The sequence below is a fragment of the Podarcis cretensis genome (genome assembly GCF_951804945.1).
Source record: "Podarcis cretensis genome assembly, chromosome: 5".
In the NCBI taxonomy this organism is placed as follows: Eukaryota; Metazoa; Chordata; class Lepidosauria; order Squamata; family Lacertidae; genus Podarcis; species Podarcis cretensis.
Genome location: NC_137174.1, coordinates 2528441 through 2550000, shown reverse-complemented (window position 1 = coordinate 2550000; position 21560 = coordinate 2528441). Strand labels below are relative to the sequence as shown.

The 21560-nt window shown below is 40.2% G+C and overlaps 1 long non-coding RNA gene across 4 annotated transcripts in view; it reads left to right on the top strand.

Annotated features, from left to right (window-relative positions):
• The window catches only part of LOC307215802, a 204670-nt gene that overhangs the window by 65993 nt on the left and 117117 nt on the right, over window positions 1-21560 (top strand). For 2 of the 4 annotated variants that reach the window (XR_013838615.1, XR_013838619.1), the window contains exon 1: window positions 20954-21539. The exons of the other annotated variants lie outside the window; for them this stretch is intronic. This is a non-coding gene — a long non-coding RNA (uncharacterized lncRNA). Of the gene's footprint in view, window positions 1-20953; window positions 21540-21560 lie in introns of those variants that run through there. 4 annotated transcript variants of the gene reach the window in all.

The following is a 21560-nucleotide window of genomic DNA, read 5'->3' as shown; positions in this document are numbered from 1 at the left end:
AATAGTTTCCTTTGCTGTGCTATGGAATGCTGAATATGCAATAATGGCAATATTTACCAATTATGGTATGATAATGAAGAATGTTTTTGTTAAAATATATCTGAATTAACACATCAACATATAACATCCATAATTTTCATGAATATTAGACTTGAACAATATAGCATGTTTGCTCAAAAGAGAGAGAGATGAGCTGAGATATAGAGCAAGAGATGGCAAAATATAAATTCTGCCATCCCATATTACATTTTATCATTTTGGAGATCTAAAATAGAAATTGATTTAAGTGAGCATAACCAATTTGGACATTATTTGTACATGGAACCAGTTCTTGCATATACGTATTCTTTTTTGTGTGCAACTGAGCTGATGGAAGGAGAGAAACCTGTTGACCCTTGTAATGGCGATGCAGCAGAGCCCACTGCCGCCTTAATTCAGTGTACAGTATACAGAATTTTGCTTAATCAGCTTTCTGAAACATTCACCTAAAAGTATTCCATGCTTGTCAATATATGACAGTGTTAGTACATACAAAGGAGAACATTTCAAAAGTAAATCTTAAGGTGATAAAATAAACAAGGGCAACCTCATTCATATCCTTATAGGTAGTGTGGATTTTCATCTAAATAGGATAGCATGTATGAAGTTGATTATGGAATGCAAATAATAAAATATTCTGATTGGTGACAGTTTGTGTTTAAAGTACTTAAAGAGGAGCAGGCTTGATTGTTAAATAAACCCCTCAAAGTGGTTTACAAACATATAAGACAAGAAAATCAAGGAAAAAATATGGCCATTCTGTAAATCATACAAAAGTTAAAATACTAAAACAGGTTAAGATTACCTCAACTTTCTAAGCATCTGGCTAAGCTTGTCTAAAGAAGAACGTTTTTAGCAGGCACAGAAAAGAATACAGTGACAGTGACTGCTTGATCGCAATAGGCAGGGAGTTCCAAAGTGTAGGCACTGCCATGCTAAACAATCACGTTCTTACAAATGCAGAATGGGCATTATGTGGCACCTGTAGTAGTGCCAATTCTACCAATCAAAGCAGCTGAGTGGGTACATGTGGGGTAAGGCAATTTCATAGGTAACCATTCCCAAGTTGTTAAGGGCTTTATATACAATTATACTGACTAGCTTGTGATTAAAAGGTACTTATTCAGGGGAAAACATCAAATAGCAAGGTCCCTTACCCTGCAGAAGTGTAGTGATTTCAAAAGACGGCCTTAATTTAAAGTGGTATTTATCAGCAGATATAAATGTCATTCAAGACAGCCCTTCCAGCTAGTTTGACCAACCAATGAATAATATTACTTCCTTGCAGTAAACATACCTGGAATTGAATCTTATTGAAACCAGTGGAATTTAATTCCAAGTGAAAATGGCCACAAACCATTTAAAATATTCTGTATTAAATGGCTTGTGGTAACCCCATAAATCCTATCTTTAACTGTAACACCACCAAAAAAAAGCAAAGCCAGTGGTCTTGATTCATCATTATACTGTAACAGTTTACCTACTTGCAACAATAGAAAGAAAATAAACTGTTTCTATTTGCAGCAGATTGATTAACTGAAATTTCTACAAAGCTACAAATATTGACACATCCCAGGTGAAGAATGAATGCATATTTCAACATAATATTCCAAGTAGTATACTATTCAGTGAGCATGTGATTTGAGGAAGGGGATTCACTTTGTTAAAAGGAAATTGTTGTGTGATTATGCATTTTTAAAAAATATCGTTACAAATGTGCATGTCCGCACTGAAGAGGCAGAGTTCACAAATTTCAAAAAGTACATGAAATAAGATTTTAAATAGAAAAGATTCACAAAGTAGTGTGGCATCTCTTTGAGTAGTGGAATTCACCACTGTTTGCCTTCAGGGACCAAACTGTTATTCTGGCAAGCAAATTAAAATTTCCAAAATATCACTACCATATTGAGAAAGAATGTTTGGATCCCAGACTCAGGATGAGGTTTTCTGTGGAAGCAAAGAACACCAAAATATTGGTGACCCGTTATCATGAAATTAACGAATGCAAATTAAGTTATGGGATAATGTGGTGTGTGTTTAACTCAGCTAAAAGTCTTCAAATACAGTCCAGTATAGATATCAGCATGCTTGTTACATTGGATGCATTTGCACAATCATATCTGGCTTAATAACCCAGAAACCAGAATGCACATGACAGTCACCATATGCAGGTCCTTCATGTAAACAGAAAAATGAGCCAGGAAGCTGCTTCATTTACTATAGCTTCCTGTTACATGTGAACCAGGATCTATAACAGTGTGACGCGGCAGCTAAAAAAGCCAATGCAATTCTGGGCTGCATCAATAGGAGTATAGCATCTAGATCAAGGGAAGTAATAGTGCCACTGTATTCTGCTCTGGTCAGACCTCACCTGAAGTACTGTGTCCAGTTCTGGGCACCACAGTTCAAGAAGGACACTGAGAAACTGGAACGTGTCCAGAGGAGGGCAACCAAAATGGTCAAAGGCCTGGAAACGATGCCTTATGAGGAACGGCTAAGGGAGCTGGGCATGTTTAGCCTGGAGAAGAGGAGGTTAAGGGGTGATATGATAGCCATGTTCAAATATATAAAAGGATGTCACATAGAGGAGGGAGAAAGGTTGTTTTCTGCTGCTCCAGAGAAGCGGACATGGAGCAATGGTTCCAAACTACAAGAAAGAAGATTCCACCTAAACATTAGGAAGAACTTCCTGACAGTAAGAGCTGTTCGACAGTGGGATTTGCTGCCAAGGAGTGTGGTGGAGTCTCCTTCTTTGGAGGTCTTTAAGCAGAGGCTTGACAACCATATGTCAGGAGTGCTCTGATGGTGTTTCCTGCTTGGCAGGGGGTTGGACTCGATGGCCCTTGTGGTCTCTTCCAACTCTATGATTCTATGGTTAATGGCTTCCAAACAAGCTGCAATAAAAAAGTCAAGCCATTAAAGATAGTTCCTGGTCCTCGTGTAACAGGAACCTACTGTTTTTTGCAAGTTCCTGGTTTGTATTACTGCTCACAATAAAAAGTGGAGACAAACGAGAGCAAAGGATCTGCATGTAAATCTCTGCAACTTGTGCAGCAATTTGGAGTGGATAAATGGCGGGGCAGGGAAGGGATAAGCACATACTATTCATTTGAAGCTAGGCTGGGCTGAGAGTCACTCTACAATTTTGCAGGGCTATTTGTCTCTTTTCAAAACTGCAAATCTGTTTTCCATACTTTTCCAGGAGCCTTGAGGATTTAGCAGAAATGTCCAAATTTGGGGGGGGGGGGCGGATTTTGCGCTTACTTTGTTAATTGTATGAGGTGGTTGAATGTGCCGTTATTGTTCTGCTCTTAAAGCCCTATAAATGCCCCATGCCTGTTCTTAGTGCCACAAAAGTCTGTACCTGCCACCTCCCAGCCTGGACCACATCCTGGAACATCCATTTTGCCATACAATAGGCCCCATCTGCACTATATATCTAAACCACTTTAAACACTCAAAGAACCATGGGTACTGTAGTTTGTTTAGAGATTTTTAGGAGAGCCCTTTTCCTCACAGAGCTACATTCCCCAGAGTTCCCTAGAAAAATGAGGAGTTTGTTCAATTACCGTAGGAGTTGTAGCTTTCTGAGGGGAATAGGGGTCTCATCATCATCATCATCATCATCATTTATTTATACTGTACCCCACCCAATCTGGCTGGGTTTCCCCAGCCAGTCTGGGCAGCTCCCAACAGAATATTAAAAACAGAATCAAACATTAAAAACTTTCCTAAACAGGGCTGCCTTCAGATGTTTTCTAAAAGTCAGGTAGTTAATTTCCTTGACATCTGGTGGGAGGATGTTCCACAGGGCAGGCGCCACTACCAAGAAGGCCCTCTGCCTGGTTCCCTGTAACCTCACTTCTCGCAGGGAGGGAACCGCCAGAAGGCCCTCGGAGCTGGACCTCAGTGTCCGATGGGGGTGGAGACACTCCTTCAGGCCATTTGGGGCTTTAAAGGTCAGCACCAACACTTAGAATTGTGCTCAGAAACAGAAATGGTCTCGGTGGCCATTCCCAGTCACCAGTCTAGCTGCCGCATTCTGAATTAGTTGTAGTTTCCGGGTCACCTTTAAATGTAGCCCCACATAGAGCGCATTACAGTAGTCCAAGCGGGAGATAACTAGAGCATGCACCACTCTGGCGAGACAGTCGGCGGGCAACTCTCAGCACGCTTAACAGTCCTGCAAATGTTCCAGGTGGCTTGCTACCACTTTAGATGCAGTGATGTGCCAGTGGACTGGAAGCCAGGAGGCTGAGGCCTTCACACTGTTGCAAGCATGCTTTCAACAACATTTTTAAAGAGCCCAGTGTTGAAATCCACCTTCCAATTTCTTGAAAGTTTTCTTCCCTCGTTCTCAGGACATTTTAGAATTCCTTTAGAATTTGGGCAGGTGGTGAGCTTGGCGGTTACCTTACCATTATGAGGTGGCTGAGGGTAGTGTGAGTATTTTTGCTTTCCAGCAGAAATTTCACAAGCACTCTTCAGGCTCCCTGTGGGAGCCCTGAGAGTGCAGACCACTGGGGAGATGATTTGTAGAAGGAAATGAAGGACAGGCACAAACACCGGGGCTGCTCTCAAAGCAGGGGAGGCAGAACAAAGACTGTCACCTAGTATTTCACCAAAATATTCCACCCCTTTTGATAATTTTTGAATGCAGTTTATTTTCTCATTAACTGATGGAGAATGGATGAAAAAACGCAAAAGAATTTTTTGGTACAACAGTAGTTTTAAGAGCAGAGAGCAAAAAAATAAAAATAAAAATTTGACCATTTGCTACAGCCAATGAGTACAAAATTTCCCCTCCCTCAACAAGTTCTGAGAAATTTTAGATACCAGTACATTATCTCAATTTCTTCTTGCTACTTGCTTGGTAAATCATAAACAGCTCCTTATTCCTTTTCCAGGCAAGTTGTTCCACCATATTACTCACAGACACCACTCACAATTTAATACATATAGATAATAATAATAATAATAATAATAATAATTTTTTTATTTATACCCTGCCCTCCCCAGCCAAGGCCGGGCTCAGAGCGGCTATCGATGTAGATTTGGGTTAATTTTCCTTGAGGTAAGAAGATAGATTATTTTACTGAACACCTTCTTTTTAATGTCTTTTTGTATTCTGATCTGCTGTTGCCCCATCTCTATTCCCCCTCTCCCCATCAACTGGGGCTTATTTCTCAGTTATTATGTAAACCTAGCTCAGGAGTGAGCAAACTTTTTCATCAGGGGGCCGGTCCACTGTCCCTCAGACCTTGCTGGGGGCCGGACTATATTTTGGGGGAAAATATGAACAAATTTCTATGCCCCACAAATAACCCAGAGATTTACATAATAACTGAAAAATAAGACCCAAGACCCCTCAGCCACTAAGAGTAGGCTCCTATGCTTTACTGTTATGAAGCCATTTAATATGTGTCATATTATGATTTGATGTGGCTGTTTGCAGGAGGAAAAGTTAGGTGAGGTACACTGGGATTTAATTTAGTTGGCCTCTCGTAGGGAAATCCTCGCAACAGTGAAAACAGAATGTGAAATATTCTGGAGAGCCAAGAGCCTTACTCACTTCTTGTAGAGAGTCTGGGCATATCCTTCAATTTCTGAAGATTTCACTTTTGTGGGGAATCTCCAACATCAGCTTTAAGGAAGCATTTTTATTTTATTTATTCAACAAAATTTATATGCTGCTTGAGTGTGTGTGTGTGTGTGTGTGTGTGCGCGCGCGCGCGCGTAATCCTCTGAATGGTTTACAAATATATAAAACAATTTGTTAAAATTATCAATAGAAACCATTAAAAGCAAGTATTTAAAATATTCAAAAGATATTTAAAGTCAATAGTAACTAAAAAGAAATAAAACACATGTAATTTCTACATATCTTGATACGTTGCTTTGAGAAAATGTTTTACGTAGGGAGTGCACACAGTGGAGGCACCTGCCTGATATTAAGAGGCAAAGAGTTGCAAAGCTAAGGTGTTGGCAAACTAAAAAAAGCAATTTCTTGCCTGCACAGAATTCATATTATGTGGCTCCTGTCACAGCAGCAGTTTCACAGATTGAAGTGGTTGGGTGGGCATATTTGCCATATTGAGATTTATTTATTTATTTATTTTAAATAAACAACTTGGATTTATTTTTACTTTTAATTGAAGAGTGGTATAGAAATATTTTAACTGAATGAACACTGAGCTCATTCCTATTTCCAGTCAATTCAACAATTCCTAATTAATTGGAAGGCGCTTCCATATCATCCTGGAGAAGGCAGGGTATTGGAACAGACGAGGCAGGGTTCTTGTTTCATCCGTTCATTCTACACAAAAAAATCACCTGTTATTTAGAAACAGGAACCACTTCACACTGCGATCCCAGTGCAAGATCTCCCTGCACTGCCCTGCACTGCAGGGCACCGCTTAGCCCTCTCCCCTGGAGTTAAATGGCCCTGACACTCAGTCCAGAAGCCTTGCTTCCCCTATATCTGGGGGGCAGGAGCTTCAATACTTCCCAGCCACATGCAGCAGGCCCCAAACACATAGATTCTGCTGCTAGACTTCAACAGGCCACTGCAGATCTGTAGCTCCTGGCTAGGGATTACTGGCACGGCTCATTTCACTCGCAGAAACAAACCTGGGCAGGAATGGGGTAGTGGGACCAGCAGTCGACCAAATGCAGGTGTGCCTGGGATTCAGGACTTGACGCTATTTCATGCTGCGCTTGGCACTGCTTCCCTTTATTGGAAAATTGTGGATCCAGGTCCCAAACGTCTATGCCTCTATGCCTCTATGCAGTTGTATGGCATGCAAATGATGACAAATGATTTTTGTGTAACCAATGTTATCAGTGAATTTTTCTTCAGAATACCTATAAATTTAAACTAGCCATATTCTAACTTAATAAATGCCTTAGTGTGAAGTTAGAAGAACCAAAAAAATTATATTGCAAATTGCTCTGTTTATCATCATCATCCTATTTGTATTTTGAAAAATAAGAATGTAGGAAAGTATAGTCAGAATATGTTTTTCTTAAAAACTGTAAGTCACCAACTATTAAAAATGAATGTTTCAGTTATTTATCTCTCCCTTTTAAAAATCACTTAATTTTGTGTGCTCGCATGTGTGTATATAAAGTTTCAAAAAACAAAAGTCAAATGATTTTGGTGGCTAAGGAGGGCTGCCACTTGTCTGAGCTGAGGATATGACCCCTTTAATCCTCTTTAGTTAATGTATTGGTGATCTTTACTTAGGCAAAGTAAACAGTGCTGATCTGAACAAAGAGGAGGTCATGCTTCCTGCATTACACTCTGACCCAGAGGTCATGGCCTTTGTTCGCTTCTCAATAGGAATTGCTCTCCGAGGGCCACCACAAAATGGATAACTAATTTAGGCACGTGCGAGCATAGAAAGGCAGAGCATCAGGATTATATAATTTTAAACACTTCAATACCCAACATTTACACCCACAAAATTGAAGTAGGTTGTTGTTAACATTCTGTGAAAAATACTTTAAACTAGTTTTGCTAGATTGGTTGTTTGCAAAGTTTAATTGTTCAATTCCTCACTGTGATTTGTCAAATATAAACAATTATATAATAGTAGTTTCTGTTTGGAACACTGAAATGTGTGTGTGTAATATATATATATATATATGTAAAATTAAAGCAGCATAAAAACCTGAACTACGGTGCTTTGCAATTCTACAGAACATAAGAAAAAAAAATATAAAGAACAAAATTTTATCCTTATATACATATAGAATTAGTGTTAGCTGTTTATTTTTCCTGCACATATGTGATCCAGACAGTGAAATACATAGACAACAAACAGTTCAGAAGACATTTACATTATTTTTAAAATAACAAAATACTTTCTGAGTGAAAAACTAATATAACATATATTACGTAATATAACAAATTACGTACATAGAATCATCAGGGAACCTACAGAATGTAGGAGAATCCTTCCAATACCGAATTATCAAGTTTATACTTGTATTATAATAACCTATTTTACATACTTCTTCACACATCTACAAGTGGATCCCAGTGAAGGATTTCCTGTGGGGTGTGATAAAATAGCTGATGGAAATCTACATGAACCACACCTTTTATTTTGAAGTTTAATATCACAATTTTCCACATTTGTTCCAAACTGAGGTTGCTTCCAGAAGACCTGTTTCTGAACATTCATCCTGATTTGTTTTCAGGAAGATTATATGATATCAGCTGTTTACAGAGCATTCCTTTCTATGATGCGCTGTCAAGCAATTGCCACACCACACTTTCCTTACTACAGAAAGTCCAATCTGAGAGGAGAGTGGGTTTATTCTGCAAGAACCGGTAGTGGTTTAGTGGGGCAGATTGGAATGGGGCAGCGTTGCTCACCTGGTTTCCCAATGCAGGTGACTCCCAGAAATGAGAGGGTGGGGGGAGCACAGCAGACGGGACCAACCTCTGGCCTCCCTCACCCCTCTGTTTGGAGGCCAGGTGAACGCTACCCAGCCCTGATATGCTGGTAAGAGTCCCCAGCCCACTTTCATTGATCGGTGTGAAATTGCCATTACTGGTATGTGATTAAATTCCAAAACAGTCTGGAAAGCAGAGTCTGAGACATATCTGTAGTACCACGGGATAGAGACGGTTCTATTCAACTGCTGTTGGCTCCGATTTTGTCACACCAAGCAATAGCCAGAAATTTTTTATTCTATTTGGTAGTATAAATAGAACCTCAAATGTACTAGTTAAGATATTCTCCATTTCAAATCAATAAATACTGTATTATGAGCTATAACTTGCTGTTCAGCATGCAGAATGTAGAGTCTTGACATTTAATTAGTGAGGTTAAATAATAGAAGTAGGATAATATTGGAGGTCTCTTAACAACCTGTGTTCCCATTCATATGAAGAGGCAAACGTTCAGTACACCCAAAATGCAGGTGCTGTGGAGGAAGTGGAGAGGCCATGTTCTTTCAGAGGCTTCACTTGGTTTGCTCACAGCCTTTGCTGCCTCGTGGCCCATCCAGCAGACGAAGGGCTGCTTAACTGCATAAATGATTAGTTTGCGAAAAGATGAATGTATTGAGGTTTAAGAGCTCTTATAGTTTGCATTGATAATGCCGAATGATAGTTGTCATATGCAATTATAAAACTACTTTTTTAAAGGAAGTCATTTATAAATATATTTACTGAGCTGTTGATTTAATTGTAGCCATTTGCTCTGAAGAAATGTTGAGAATTTACACAACAAAAGGCTTATAGCCCTTTTAGTACTCAGAATCTGTTCTGTTTAGAAAAAACAAAATGCTTAACTTTCAATATATTACTGGTTATCTCTTTTAAATCCCTCTTCATTTCAACTTATTGCAGCCCTTGGATGAAGGGGAGTTCTATAGTTTCACCAGCATAGTGAATAAAGGATTGAAACAGAAGATTTCCCAGCATTATGATAAAAAATGCTTTGTACAGCATATTTCTTAGAAAGTAACATGCAGAAAGAAAAACTACCTGCATGTGATGTAAAACAACACCTCTGTTCAATCATTTTATCCAAAACAAGAAAATGCAGTAGAAGTAGAGACTAATTAAAATTTATGATAATTACAAGCAAAGGAAAAGCAACGTACACTTGGCAACTGTCTTCTTGGATATATGCAATATAAAAGTGACTGCTTTTTTACACTTGCATTTCTTAGGCAGTGGGACATTTCAGTTATTTGCTTTTTGAATTTAGTTTGGACAGGGAAATAGAACCACAAGCTTTGGTTTTTCCTCAACATTTCGTAAAAAAGCAAAAGATATACTTTTTTGAAAAATGCTGGGGGGGGGGAAGGTTGTGGAACCTGCTTTACTTAAGAGTGTAGAAAAACCTGGAAATATTTATTATATTCATTTTAAAGTTGCAAAAATTATTCTACTGTTAAAAAGACTCTGATGTGAGTACGCTTTATCTGGCACATAACCCCTTTTTTTTTAGAATTACTTCTATATATAAAGTGCTTAGTGCTCCATGGCACAAATTTGGAGTTCTGAAAGGGTCTGATCTTTCTATGGTTAATGCAATGCCTTCTTTTACAAAAAGGAGTCCCCTTTGTATATTTTGATGCAATATGTAATATAGGAGGAGGAGTTTGGATTTGATATCCCGCCTTTCACTCCCCTTCAGGAGTCTCAAAGCGGCTAACATTCTCCTTTCCCTTCCTCCCCCACAACAAACACTCTGTGAGTTGAGTGGGGCTGAGAGACTTCAGAGTAGTGTGACTGGCCCAAGGTCACCCAGCAGCTGCATGTGGAGGAGCGGAGACGCGAACCCGGTTCCCCAGATTACAAGACTACCGCTCTTAACCACTACACCACACATAGAGTATTGATGCAATGAAGCAGACCACAGACAATATTATTTAATTAATATTTAAAGTTTTTCTACCTCCTTTAGGGTGTGTCCTCTCCCTCCTGCATCAAAAAGGTTTTGGTTTGGTTTTGTATGTATTCTGTTAACTGTCTCTGTATAATGGATCAGCTTCCGACTTATAGTTTTGGTGACTTTTTCCTATACAGTTTTCTTGATATTTTCAGAAGCTTAACAAGAAATCTTTTGTCACTGCCAATAGCAATTGTTTTATGTGGTAGCCTGCAAATCAAGAAAGTGACAAGCACAATGAAATTGCATAAGGATAATTCTGTCATAATAAATTGCAGACAAGTAAATCTGTAGCAGCAAAAATAACCGCAATGAAAAGTCCTGATAATAAATATCCAGCAGCTTTCTGAAGTGGCCATACAGTTTTTTTGTTTTTGTTTTTTTATGTTTGAAGAAAGTAAATAAATAAATTAAAAGAAAGAGGGGAAAAACTGCTTTCTGCTCAGGGCATATATAACTTACCCTTTTAGGTGACCACTTTATGCATCTGCTGACGTGGCCTCTGGCCCTTTCCGGAGTTTCCTCATTAGTATTGCATCAGTATAGCAGGAAAATAGATTTAGCCTTATGTCTTATAAAAAGACTCATAATGACATTATTAAGAATTTCAGCTTCACAGCTTCACTGAGCCAGTTCTTTTCCATAGTCTCATCAGTTGTACTAACAGCAATGTTGTTCCAACTTCACTTAGCCACGCAGCATTTTCACGCAGTGCTCCATTGTCCGGACAGAACTCAAGTCCTGCTGAAAATGATCACATTTTGGTTGAGGCGGATCAAAATGTACCTATGTCTTCACAGCTACTGTGACATCCCTTTTGTCGAGACAGGACTATGTCTCAGCTTTTGCAGCTGTGTGGAACATCACTTAGAATAGCTTTGCATGATATCTCCTCACTTTTTCATTTCGTAGGTACGTAGAAAATTGTAGTCAATATTGGGTAGGAATATGGGTTCCAAAGTCATTTGACATTTCGTGCAGGAAAGGAAATCAGATACATTTCTAGTGAAGCTGTGCCCTTCTGCTGGAGGGAGCATTTCTGCTTTGTGGCCTCCTCTGTCTGCAGCCTCCCGTCTCTTGGACAGTCTCTTCAGCAGATCCCCTGGAAGCTGCTTCATTTTGGGTCAAACGTTGGTCCATCCAGCTCAGTGCTGCCTCCACTGACTGGGTCTCCAAGGTTTCAGGCAGGAGACATTCCTAGCCCTATCTGTAGATGGCAGAGATTGAACCAGGGACTTCTGCGTGCTGAGCTACAGCTCTAAGTTTCATGGAGGGCTCAGCGAGGCTGTAGACTGAGTAAACTTGCACCCCTTCCAGCAGAAGTGGAAGTGTTATCCATTCTTGCAACCAGATCTTTGGATCTAAGACAGGCTTCCTCAACCTCTGCCCTCCAGATGTTTTTGGCCTACAACTCCCATGATCCCTAGCTAGCAGGACCAGTGGTCAGGAATGATGGGAATTGTAGTCTCAAAACATCTGGAGGGCCAAGGTTGAGGAAGCCTGGTCTAAGATATTGTGGCGCAATGGGTCAGTGCATCTGGCTGTTCACCAGAAGGCTGGTGGTTCCAACCCACCCAGGAATGGCTGCTGGCAGAATTCCTGCATCACAGGGGGTTGGACTAGATGACCCCAGGGTCTACAATTCTGATTCACATGAACTTAATCAATTATTATATTCAATTAGTTAGTTTCATAACCTGCCTTATATGACTTTATCAGCAGAACCTTAGGTATTTTTACTCTGAAATGAATCTCACAGGTGGTCAAAGGTTACTCCACAGGTGGTCAAAGGATTGTTCCATTGAAATGAATGGAAGCTCTGAAAAAGCAACAAGCCACTGTCATGCTCTTCGTGTACAGCAGGGCTCCCATTAATTTCAGTTATGGGGCTGGCAGATAAAACTAAGGATTGTGCCTTTATAAATGACAAGGTTGTGCTTGTATTCAGGGACCAATCATGCTTTGAATAGCTACCAAATTCTCTTTTAAATTATACACATAACATCTAGCTGTTGTTATTTTTATAAACTAGCTCATATGTCATACCTAACCCAAAAGAACTATTTTAATAGATTTCTCAGAGTGATTTTAAAGAGCATTTATTTCTACAGCACTTGGCTTGGTAACAATAGATTTTTAAGCCCTTAGCAAAATGCTTATATTCAACTTGTATGCACACCCTGGGAAATAAATCAACATTTTTATTTTCTTAAATGAGACGTTAGATATTAGTATTGTCAACTGTTGTTTCTGCTCTGGAAACACCAAAAAGTGTTGTGTTTACTCATTTGTATGTAAGAAGCATTACTGATTTTTGTGGTGGCCAGGAAAATGTAGGGGGCGCATGTTTTTATGGACTTACTTGGTAGTTCTCACTGAGGTTGAAATTAAAGTACATTTCATTGTACAGGTCATACAGTTCCCTTTGCCAGATCTAAGGGGAAACAATTTAAATATACCTTTCTTTCAAGGTTGCATCCAAAGCTGGCAGATAATTTGTATTTGTGGTGAAACAACGAATCATTTTTCATCTAGAATTAGGAATCACATGTGACAGAAGTTGAAGCCAACCACATGGATCCAGACACTGAGCAGAACCCTGCTCACCCAATGGTGCTTTCCACTCAAAATGCTCATCGACTCATACAAGACATCTCTGTGGAAAATCCCAAATTAAATTCAATCCATAGCCAGTATATATTAAACTTTGGGATTTTCCACAGTACTGATGGGGCTTGAACTTGTTAACTATTTTAAAGCCATTTTGCATTCTGATCACTCTAACAGCGGACACTCTATATTTAAATAAATATTGAAGATAGCAAGTACTGATAATGACCCTTACACTTTAATACCAAGGCCTCTCACATTCAGTAACTATGAATTAAATATCCACAGAAATGTAGCAGTACACAAGCTCAAGTAATTTTATTTATTGGCAACCTAATTAATCAAAGACAGATGATAAATAAATTAAATAATTTTAAAGCTGTGGCAACTCCAAAAAAATCCAAAATGAAGTGTTTTCCTTAATATTTATGATCCTTTAGGTTGTATATCTATATATTTTTAGATTACAAAATATGTAATGTGGTTAAAGTTAATGTGTTTTAAAAAGAGGATAAGCAAAGAGAAGTTTTGTCTAAGTGGTTAAACCTGGCATTTGCTGCAAATCTGATGTCAAGGGGAAATATTATTAGTATTAGATTTCATTTCTCTCATGTATAACCATTATTAATTTCAAATTAAGTTTTTTTTTTTGTATTTTCTTTTCTATTATTTTCATATGCTTGCATTAATGGGAGTGAAGAGTTCTAGAGAATTAATATCACCATAGTGGAGACCTATGCTTATTATACATCCATTTGCAAAGTTATATTTGAAAATATATTATTGTAATTTTCCCACTGTGTATAAACTATGTTTATATATTGCATAACTTGTTTCCTAACTAAAAAAAACCCAATTAATATTTGCCACATTTCTTTATTTCCCCCTCCCTCCCACAATGTTTTGTAATGTATATTGTGTTATAATAAAAATGTCAATGTGTTTCTATCTAACATAACACAAAGAAAAAGCAATATATGTTGGTCTCCCTTGACAGACTATAAAGCATTTGGGCTGTTTAGTAAATATGGTTTCTTAATTGATCAGAAAGATATTTTGATCACTATCTGTGCAGAAAAACTGCATGTGCCTATACAGAGGGTTAAAAAAAAACCTAGTAAGCTTCTAAGTGTGTGTGTGTGTGTGTGTGTGTGTGAGAGAGAGAGAGAGAGAGAGAGAGAGAGAGAGAGAAGTCTCTCACACACAAATCCAGCCAAAATTAAGCACTTTTAAATCTCAGTTTTGGGATCTCTCTTGCTGGAGTCAGCACTTGGACTTTTCTGTTTATGGGGGTGCAGGCAGAGTGAAGGTTGAAGCTAGTTGTAAAACAGTCCGTGTTATAATTCCCTTTTAAATGGGGATTAAACTATTTATTGAAACAAGGTAATAAAACTTGCTCCTTATTCATAAGCAACACCACTGAAATGAAAGAGCCTTAAGCCCAAGCAAGAGCATTCAAGTTTGTTATCACAAATTTTAGAATGAAAGCCTCATGACACATTAATATAATACTGCATATAATGTAAGTGTATCAACCAATTTGTATTATATCTTTGTCAATGCTTCCATTTTTAAAAGTTGAAGAGTCCAGAATTTGGCACTTTGTATAATTAACATTACTTACTGTGGTGAAGGCTTTTTAAAAACATTGCAGTTGACTTACTGGTGAAATTTGAAATAGGCTAGTCTAGAATGAACTGAGAAGAAATATTTACAACCTGCAGTTCTGAGCAATTTTCTGAACCACACAGTTTTTAACACATAGCACATGTTTATTTTACGTATTTATTTATATTCTGTTATGGTTCAATGCATAAATATTTGTAATTGCTGAAAGAAAAATAAATGTGCAAGTTGCTTAAAATTAATTTTAAAATAATATTTTTTGCTATCAGCCCTATTGCGTCATTTTTTTTGAAGCAAGATTACAATTAGTGGGGAAATTAATTGGCCAGGCCCAGCTTGTGTGTGCATGTGCCATTATTAGGATGATACACAAAATTCACTGAGGAAAGCTTGTAAATTTATAAGATTTTATTATTTATGTAGTTTTCGGTTTATAGATCACTGTGTTTCAAATATTAAAAGGGTTTCAAAAGTACTTGTCAAGTATTTCACCATGCTTATCTTCTTTAGGCTGCTATACACAATTGTCTGGCAGTAAGCTCCACTGAACTCAACGTATAGGATTGTACTGCTAAGTGCATCAAACTAGGGTAGAGTTCCACTATTGTATAACTTTTGAACTCACAGTGCTTCATTTTTAAAAGGAAATAAGTAAAATTTCTACCTCAAAAATAAAAGTGAGAAAGGCAAGAGCCCACATCTTATAGGCAGGAATGTGAACAGATGCAGAAAATCCTGAAAACAAGGGATGGGGGGAATCACATCCAGTGTATTTTAATGGAGGGCTGATGTTGTCTCATGCATTCATTCATTCAGCCTTTATTCCCATAATTTAGATAATTAAATCATAAAGGGGGGGGGTCCTAAAACATTGGTAATCCAGACATACAAAAGATTCAATAGCCAACATTAAGTAATATTAAGTAACTTTAGATTTGACTTTTAAAATCTCTGCTAAATATCCTGAAACCAATCTCAGTAGTTTCAAGAATACCATCCCTCAACAAATATTGCATTACAAATTCTTTGCAAGTAGATACTTTAACCTTCAAAGGAGTCACCGTTAGGTGTCTCCGAAGAGTATAAAAGAGAAGGCAGTCCAAAATTATATGGCATATTGTATCTGGTGTATTCATACCACAAGAGCAAAGTCTTTCTGGAAGGGTATTTTTTGGAACCTTCCAAACAGTACAAATGGGGGGGGGGGATACATTTAAACGGGCTAGCATAAAAACTCAATGATACAAAGCGTTATCTAAATTATAAAAATTAGTTGGGCATCATTCCATGACAAGGCTGAACACCTAAGTAAGCAGATGTGCATACAGAAGGCTGAGAAGGGTAAAGTTTTTGAAATACATAATTATTGAACCTATATTTATTTATTGCCTTATATGGGGAATAAAATATTAAAAGAAAAGCAAATGTTTTGTTAAATATTAGCATAATCTTAGATGTCAGTGACGGGACTGCCATAGCAACAAGCTAAGCATAACAACAGTCACGTTAATTCTTACCACGTTATTTTAGAATTACTGTCCAATACACTGAAAGTGGCTGTTTTGTTTTGTAAATAGATACTAATGAAGCAGCTTAGTAAATGACAGAATATATAATGTGTCATAAATATAGCAAGTATTAAAAATGTAGCATTGACTTTCTTATATATCAATGGGGTTCAAATGTGCTGCAGTGAAATGAGTTTTGATACAACATAATGCAAAGTTAAAGCAATGTGAAAAGATGAAGGTAGTATTAAGAGTAAATATATGAAATATATTTATTTTTATCTTAATTATATGGTACACCAAATAGCTCTTTAAACCCATGAATGCTAATATCCAGTGTTAATAGCCAGTGTGTGTTGATACTGAGCAGATGTGAATCTTTACTGCTTTAGATTTGCTGAAAATGTATTTTAAAGTAAGCTGTTCTGTCCCTCCCCCATTTTTTAAAAAAGGAAAGTAACCTCTCAATACTCTGTGTTTAATTCACTAATTCGACTAATTCAATGCACTGTTGTTTTTATTTTTTATTTTTTATGTGGAAACAAATTGTGTGTTGAGGGGCGAAACTTTGTTCTACATCCGAAGTATCATTTATATAGGTTTACCAGTTCGGTGCCAAGTTCCCTATGAAATAAGACAGTTAAGTCCTATTGAAACTGATGGGAGCCGAAGGAAAGCGCTACAGTTTCCTCCTTCCTTTCCATGGTGGTTGTGCGGATTGTGACCATAGTGTAGTGTTAGAAACAGCCTTATGTGCTGCACTGCCGTTCTCAGCTGTGCTTCATGTCTGATGGCTCTTTCGCCACCAGATGCATCTCACATAAGGAAATACAGCACAAGTAAAAACATGTGTAGCTAATTACATGTACAAGAGAATATTAAGTATAGTAATTTTGTCCTTGTGTCACCCAAAATCTCAGTATTAAAAGACAGTAGCATTTAATATTTGCCATTTCAAGTGCCATATTGAAATTAATCATTTATGTAGTTTTGATTTATGAAATAGGAAATGTGTCTTTCCTAGAATATTTCAAGTCTCTATCAAGAGTTTTTAATCCTTAAAAATAAAAAAACTGTTGTGTTTTAAAAATATATATATCCTGAACAGAGACATACATGAAGACTGAGAGACATTTTTTTAAAAAATTGCTTGAAGTAAACATCAAGAAAATGAAAAACAACAACCCCATAATATGGCTCACTGACAAAAAAACAATTACTAAATTCTCTGTCTTCTTAAAATTCTCATACCAGAGAAGATTGCTTCAGAAGTATCCAGGTAATTATTTTCACTTTCCAGAACCATTTAAGTGTTGGTTTATGTTATCTCCAAAAGATAAAATCATACAATAATTTAGAAGGAATGTATACTTCACATTTCTGTTTCTTACTGAATAAAATCAAAAGTAAACTTGCCACCATATGCTTCCATGATTAATGTAAACAAATAAAAGATAGATAAAATGTTATTGTGGATCTAGAGCTAGTAAAAGTTTTAATTCATCTGGGTGGGGTTTATATATTCATCTCGCTACTGCATTTTGCATCTGAAAATATAATTTATTAGTGGCAGATAACCAGCATTTAAGATAATATTACAAATCTGTGTCAATGCAGAAATATTTTATAGTCTATTATATACTTGATTCATGATTCTCTACTTCAGAATAAATAATGGGAAACGAGTGTTAATTGAATAGGTGGTTTAATGGTTTTATACAATTTTCGTATCATAGTATCTCAACACAGATATTAAAAACATTCGTGTTTCCTCTCCATCTCAAAAGCAAGCAAGCAGCAGCAGCAGCAGCAACAGACCAAAGCAAAGACGAGACAAGGTCCGTGGGAAGCCAAATTTTCTGAGACACTTTCTAAGGATGGCAGGTGCCTTTTTAAAATGGCCAAATGTGGACAAAGCTGGGGGGGGAGAGAGAGAGGGAAATTGGCATGTATTGCAATATTTGTAACTCGCTGCTATATATACACTGTCAGGCTGCAGTTCTAGTTAAGACAAATAGGCTGTTTTCCCTATACTAGCTGTTAGATAAGATGCCCACTAGACTAGCAGTGGTTACAATGTGAACTTTGCTGTTTCAAAATAAGCTTAAATATAGACAAACTATGTAAGTGGACAGGAGACCAGATAATTTCAGCGCTGTGAATTTCTAGTACTTCTTATGAACTTGCATTTGGAAAAGGGGATTAGCTGTGCTGTTGCCTGCCTATGAGCTGTCAAGTAAAAGGCAAGGTGGACAGTATCCCAGAAGTGAAAAATATTTTGAAATAAAGCAAAACTATACAGTTGACTTCTTCCAGTTGATATATTTTCCTGTCAGTTCTTAGGAACAAAAGGTGCCATTTCTAATGAGAATTTTTCTCATGGCAAGCACATTTGTCATAATCCTGTCAGCAGAATTTGAAGAGAGTTGAGTCAAAATGAAATGATGGCAATTCTACATCCAGGCAAAAGCACCGGTCAGCTTCCCTAACTGCTCCCTGAGGCTGCAGTCCTGTACCATTTTCTGAAGAGAAAGTAGAGTAGGTTTGGCAAAGTATCTTCATAGAAGTCAGAGATTTTGTGCTCGAATATTGCAAGGCATCCTTTAAAAAATGTGCTGGGTAATTGAGCATTATAAAGCTTGTGCGTATCTGTGTGTGTGAGAGAGAGAACCCGTACGAAATACGCTGATTTACAAATACACCAATAGGGGAAAAATCTATCTATGTATCTATCTATTTAAAATATGAAAGTGGGATTTCAATTGGTTGATTGAAATGGTGAGATGTGACGCAAAAGGACACTTGGATGGGTAGAAATGCTGATGTGTGCCAAAGCAGGCACACCAAGAAATATAGTTGCTGTTGCTGTTGCTGTGTGTGTGTGTGTGTGTGTGAGAGAGAGAGAGAGAGAGAGGGGGGGGTGCAGGCCTTGCACTTTCTTATTTGCTCCCCCTTTGACTGAATATCTCAGGGCTGAGATATGTGTGGTGGGTCGCTCTATCTACAAAGCAGAAGAGAAAGCAAGCCATTGCCAAGTGTGGTGGAAGGGGTTGCCGAACCCCTTCTCCCCCCTCCGAAGCGAGACCATGTGCGTGTCCAGTCCACTGTCACCCCACTTTCAAATGCATGTCTGTCTCGGGCCAGCAGCAGCTCTGCAGGCGGGAGGCAGAAGACCTCGATCTGCCCAGGCGGAGCTGCCAGTCAGAGCCCAGGCCACCAAGAGAGACAAAGGGGGGGGCGGGGGCAGAGCTGCCGCCCCGGGCAGGGACACGTTCACACGTGAAACGCAACGCCCGAAGCAGCAGAAGCCAGGAGGGCGCACGTTGAAAATGGGAAAGGAAAGGCGTAGAAGAAGAGCCCACCTTCGTCGGGCGGCAGCGCAGACGCCTCGGGCGCAACAGTCGGGAGCAGAAGTTCGCCCTGGTCGGGCGGGGAGGGAGGCTTCTCGGGCAAAGGCAAGTTTCGCGCTCGGCCCCGGAGCCAAGGGGGCAGGAAGCTGCGCTACAAGAGCGCTACATGGGAAAAGCCCCAAGCGAGGCCGGAGAAGAGACAGGGATACAGGATCTATCTTTTAGCGTCGTTTCCTCGAAGAAATGGAAGGGTTCTCTGTGCTTGGAAAGTCGGCAGGAAGTGTCACGCGAGGGCGGGTACCTCAGGGCCCTTTTCCCAAAGTCCTTGGTAACCAGCCTGGGGCTTTTGGCTCGAGTCTGCCGGGGGGGGGGATGGAGCGAGAGCGGCGAGTCTCCTCAGGATGCCCCCCTCCCCCCGTGGAGCAGCCCGGGGCGCGTGGCCGCGAGGGGGGCGCGCGAGGCCGCCCTCTCGTCTCGCCCCTTCCCTCCCGGCGCGCCCAGGGCAGCTGTTTCTCTTCCAGCCCCGCAGTTGAGCTGTCTCGCCCAAATGCTTATCAGCGCTTGACTCGCTGCCAAGCTCGTTGCGAGGCCGAGCAGCCTCGGCTGGGCTGCGCAGCTGCTGGCGAAGGGAGGGCGGCAGAAAAGAAGGGCTCCCCCCCCCGCCTCCTCCGGCTCGCTCTTGTCTCCGCCAGTGGCTGCCCCGATTGCCCCTTCCCCGCCTCGGGCGCAGCTTCTCCAACGGGGCCTGCCGACGCCTTGGCGCTGCCAACCTGCAGCCAGTTCCCTCTAAAGATGGAGTGGCTTTCTTCTCCTCTGCGGGCTTTGTGTGCCTTGCGTGCCTTTTCCTCTTTGGCACCGAGTCGGGGCGGGGGGGGGGCAGGCCAGGCGGAGGAGGCGCCTCCAAAGTGGAATTAAGCCAAGCGCCTTTCGGCAGCATCTGGGCAGGTCGTGCGCGCGCGCGCGCGCCTGGTGCCTGTCTTGTGTGCGAAGCCCCCCCAGCCCCCCAGCCCCCTCGGGCTCCCTTCTTTCTCTGCCACTGCACCAGTCCTCCCCCCCCCCCGCCGCGTCACAAGCACAAGCCCGCATTGGGCTGGCAGAAGAAGAGGAGCTCTGGCTGGCTTGCAGGGGCGGCGGCCAAAGGCAGGCGAGCAAAAGCGAAGGGAAGGGACCTCGGGGCGCTGCAGCTCGGGCGCAAGGAATCGCGTGTGTGTGTGTGTGTGTCGGCGCGCCCCCCCCCCCCGCGCGCGCGAGAGAGAGAGAGAGAGAGAGAGATGCCGCTGTGCGTAAGTACGTCTGGGCCGCGCCTGCTTCATCCTGGGCTTCCGCCGCCGCCGCCGCCGCCGCGCGCTCCGTCTCGCTGGCCTCGGCCCGATTGCGCGAGTCGCTCGCTCGCGAGAGAGATTCCTTCGCCGCTTGCTTCAAGGGCCGCCTCCCCTTCAGATGGCCTTCAAAAACTTTTTTATGATTATTTTAAAAACATGGCCAGAACGGACCACTGCTCCCCTTCCCCTTTGCTGTATTTTGAACCCCTCTTCCCCCTCTTACAATATTTGGAATATTTTTTCATCTCCTTTACTGCACTTTGCTTTGAGGTTTAAGTACTTTCCCAAACCCTGCTCTTTTCTCTCGTTATCTGAGGGTTTATTTCTTTTGACCAGCCCATCAGGATTTGCGTAGTTTGCAAGCTATGAAAATGTGATATTTTAAAAATGTTTTTCCTTTTCTGAATAGAATGCTGGTGCATTTCTCCTTCCTTCCCCCTTTTTCTCTCTCTTTTGGATTGTCTGGAATGTATAAGAGAATCTCCTGTGTGGGAAAGGCTATTCACCTGCAGCTCTTTGAAAAGTTAGTCTGATACAAGTTGAAATATTTACATGTTTTGGTTGCCCAAGCATCCTGGCATTTTCTTCTGCTTCTCATCCTCCACCCTAATGGAAACACAGGGCTGGTGCATTAAAAATGCTACCTCCAGGACAGGTGCCAACTTCAAGGTAAAAAGCAGTAAAATAGGT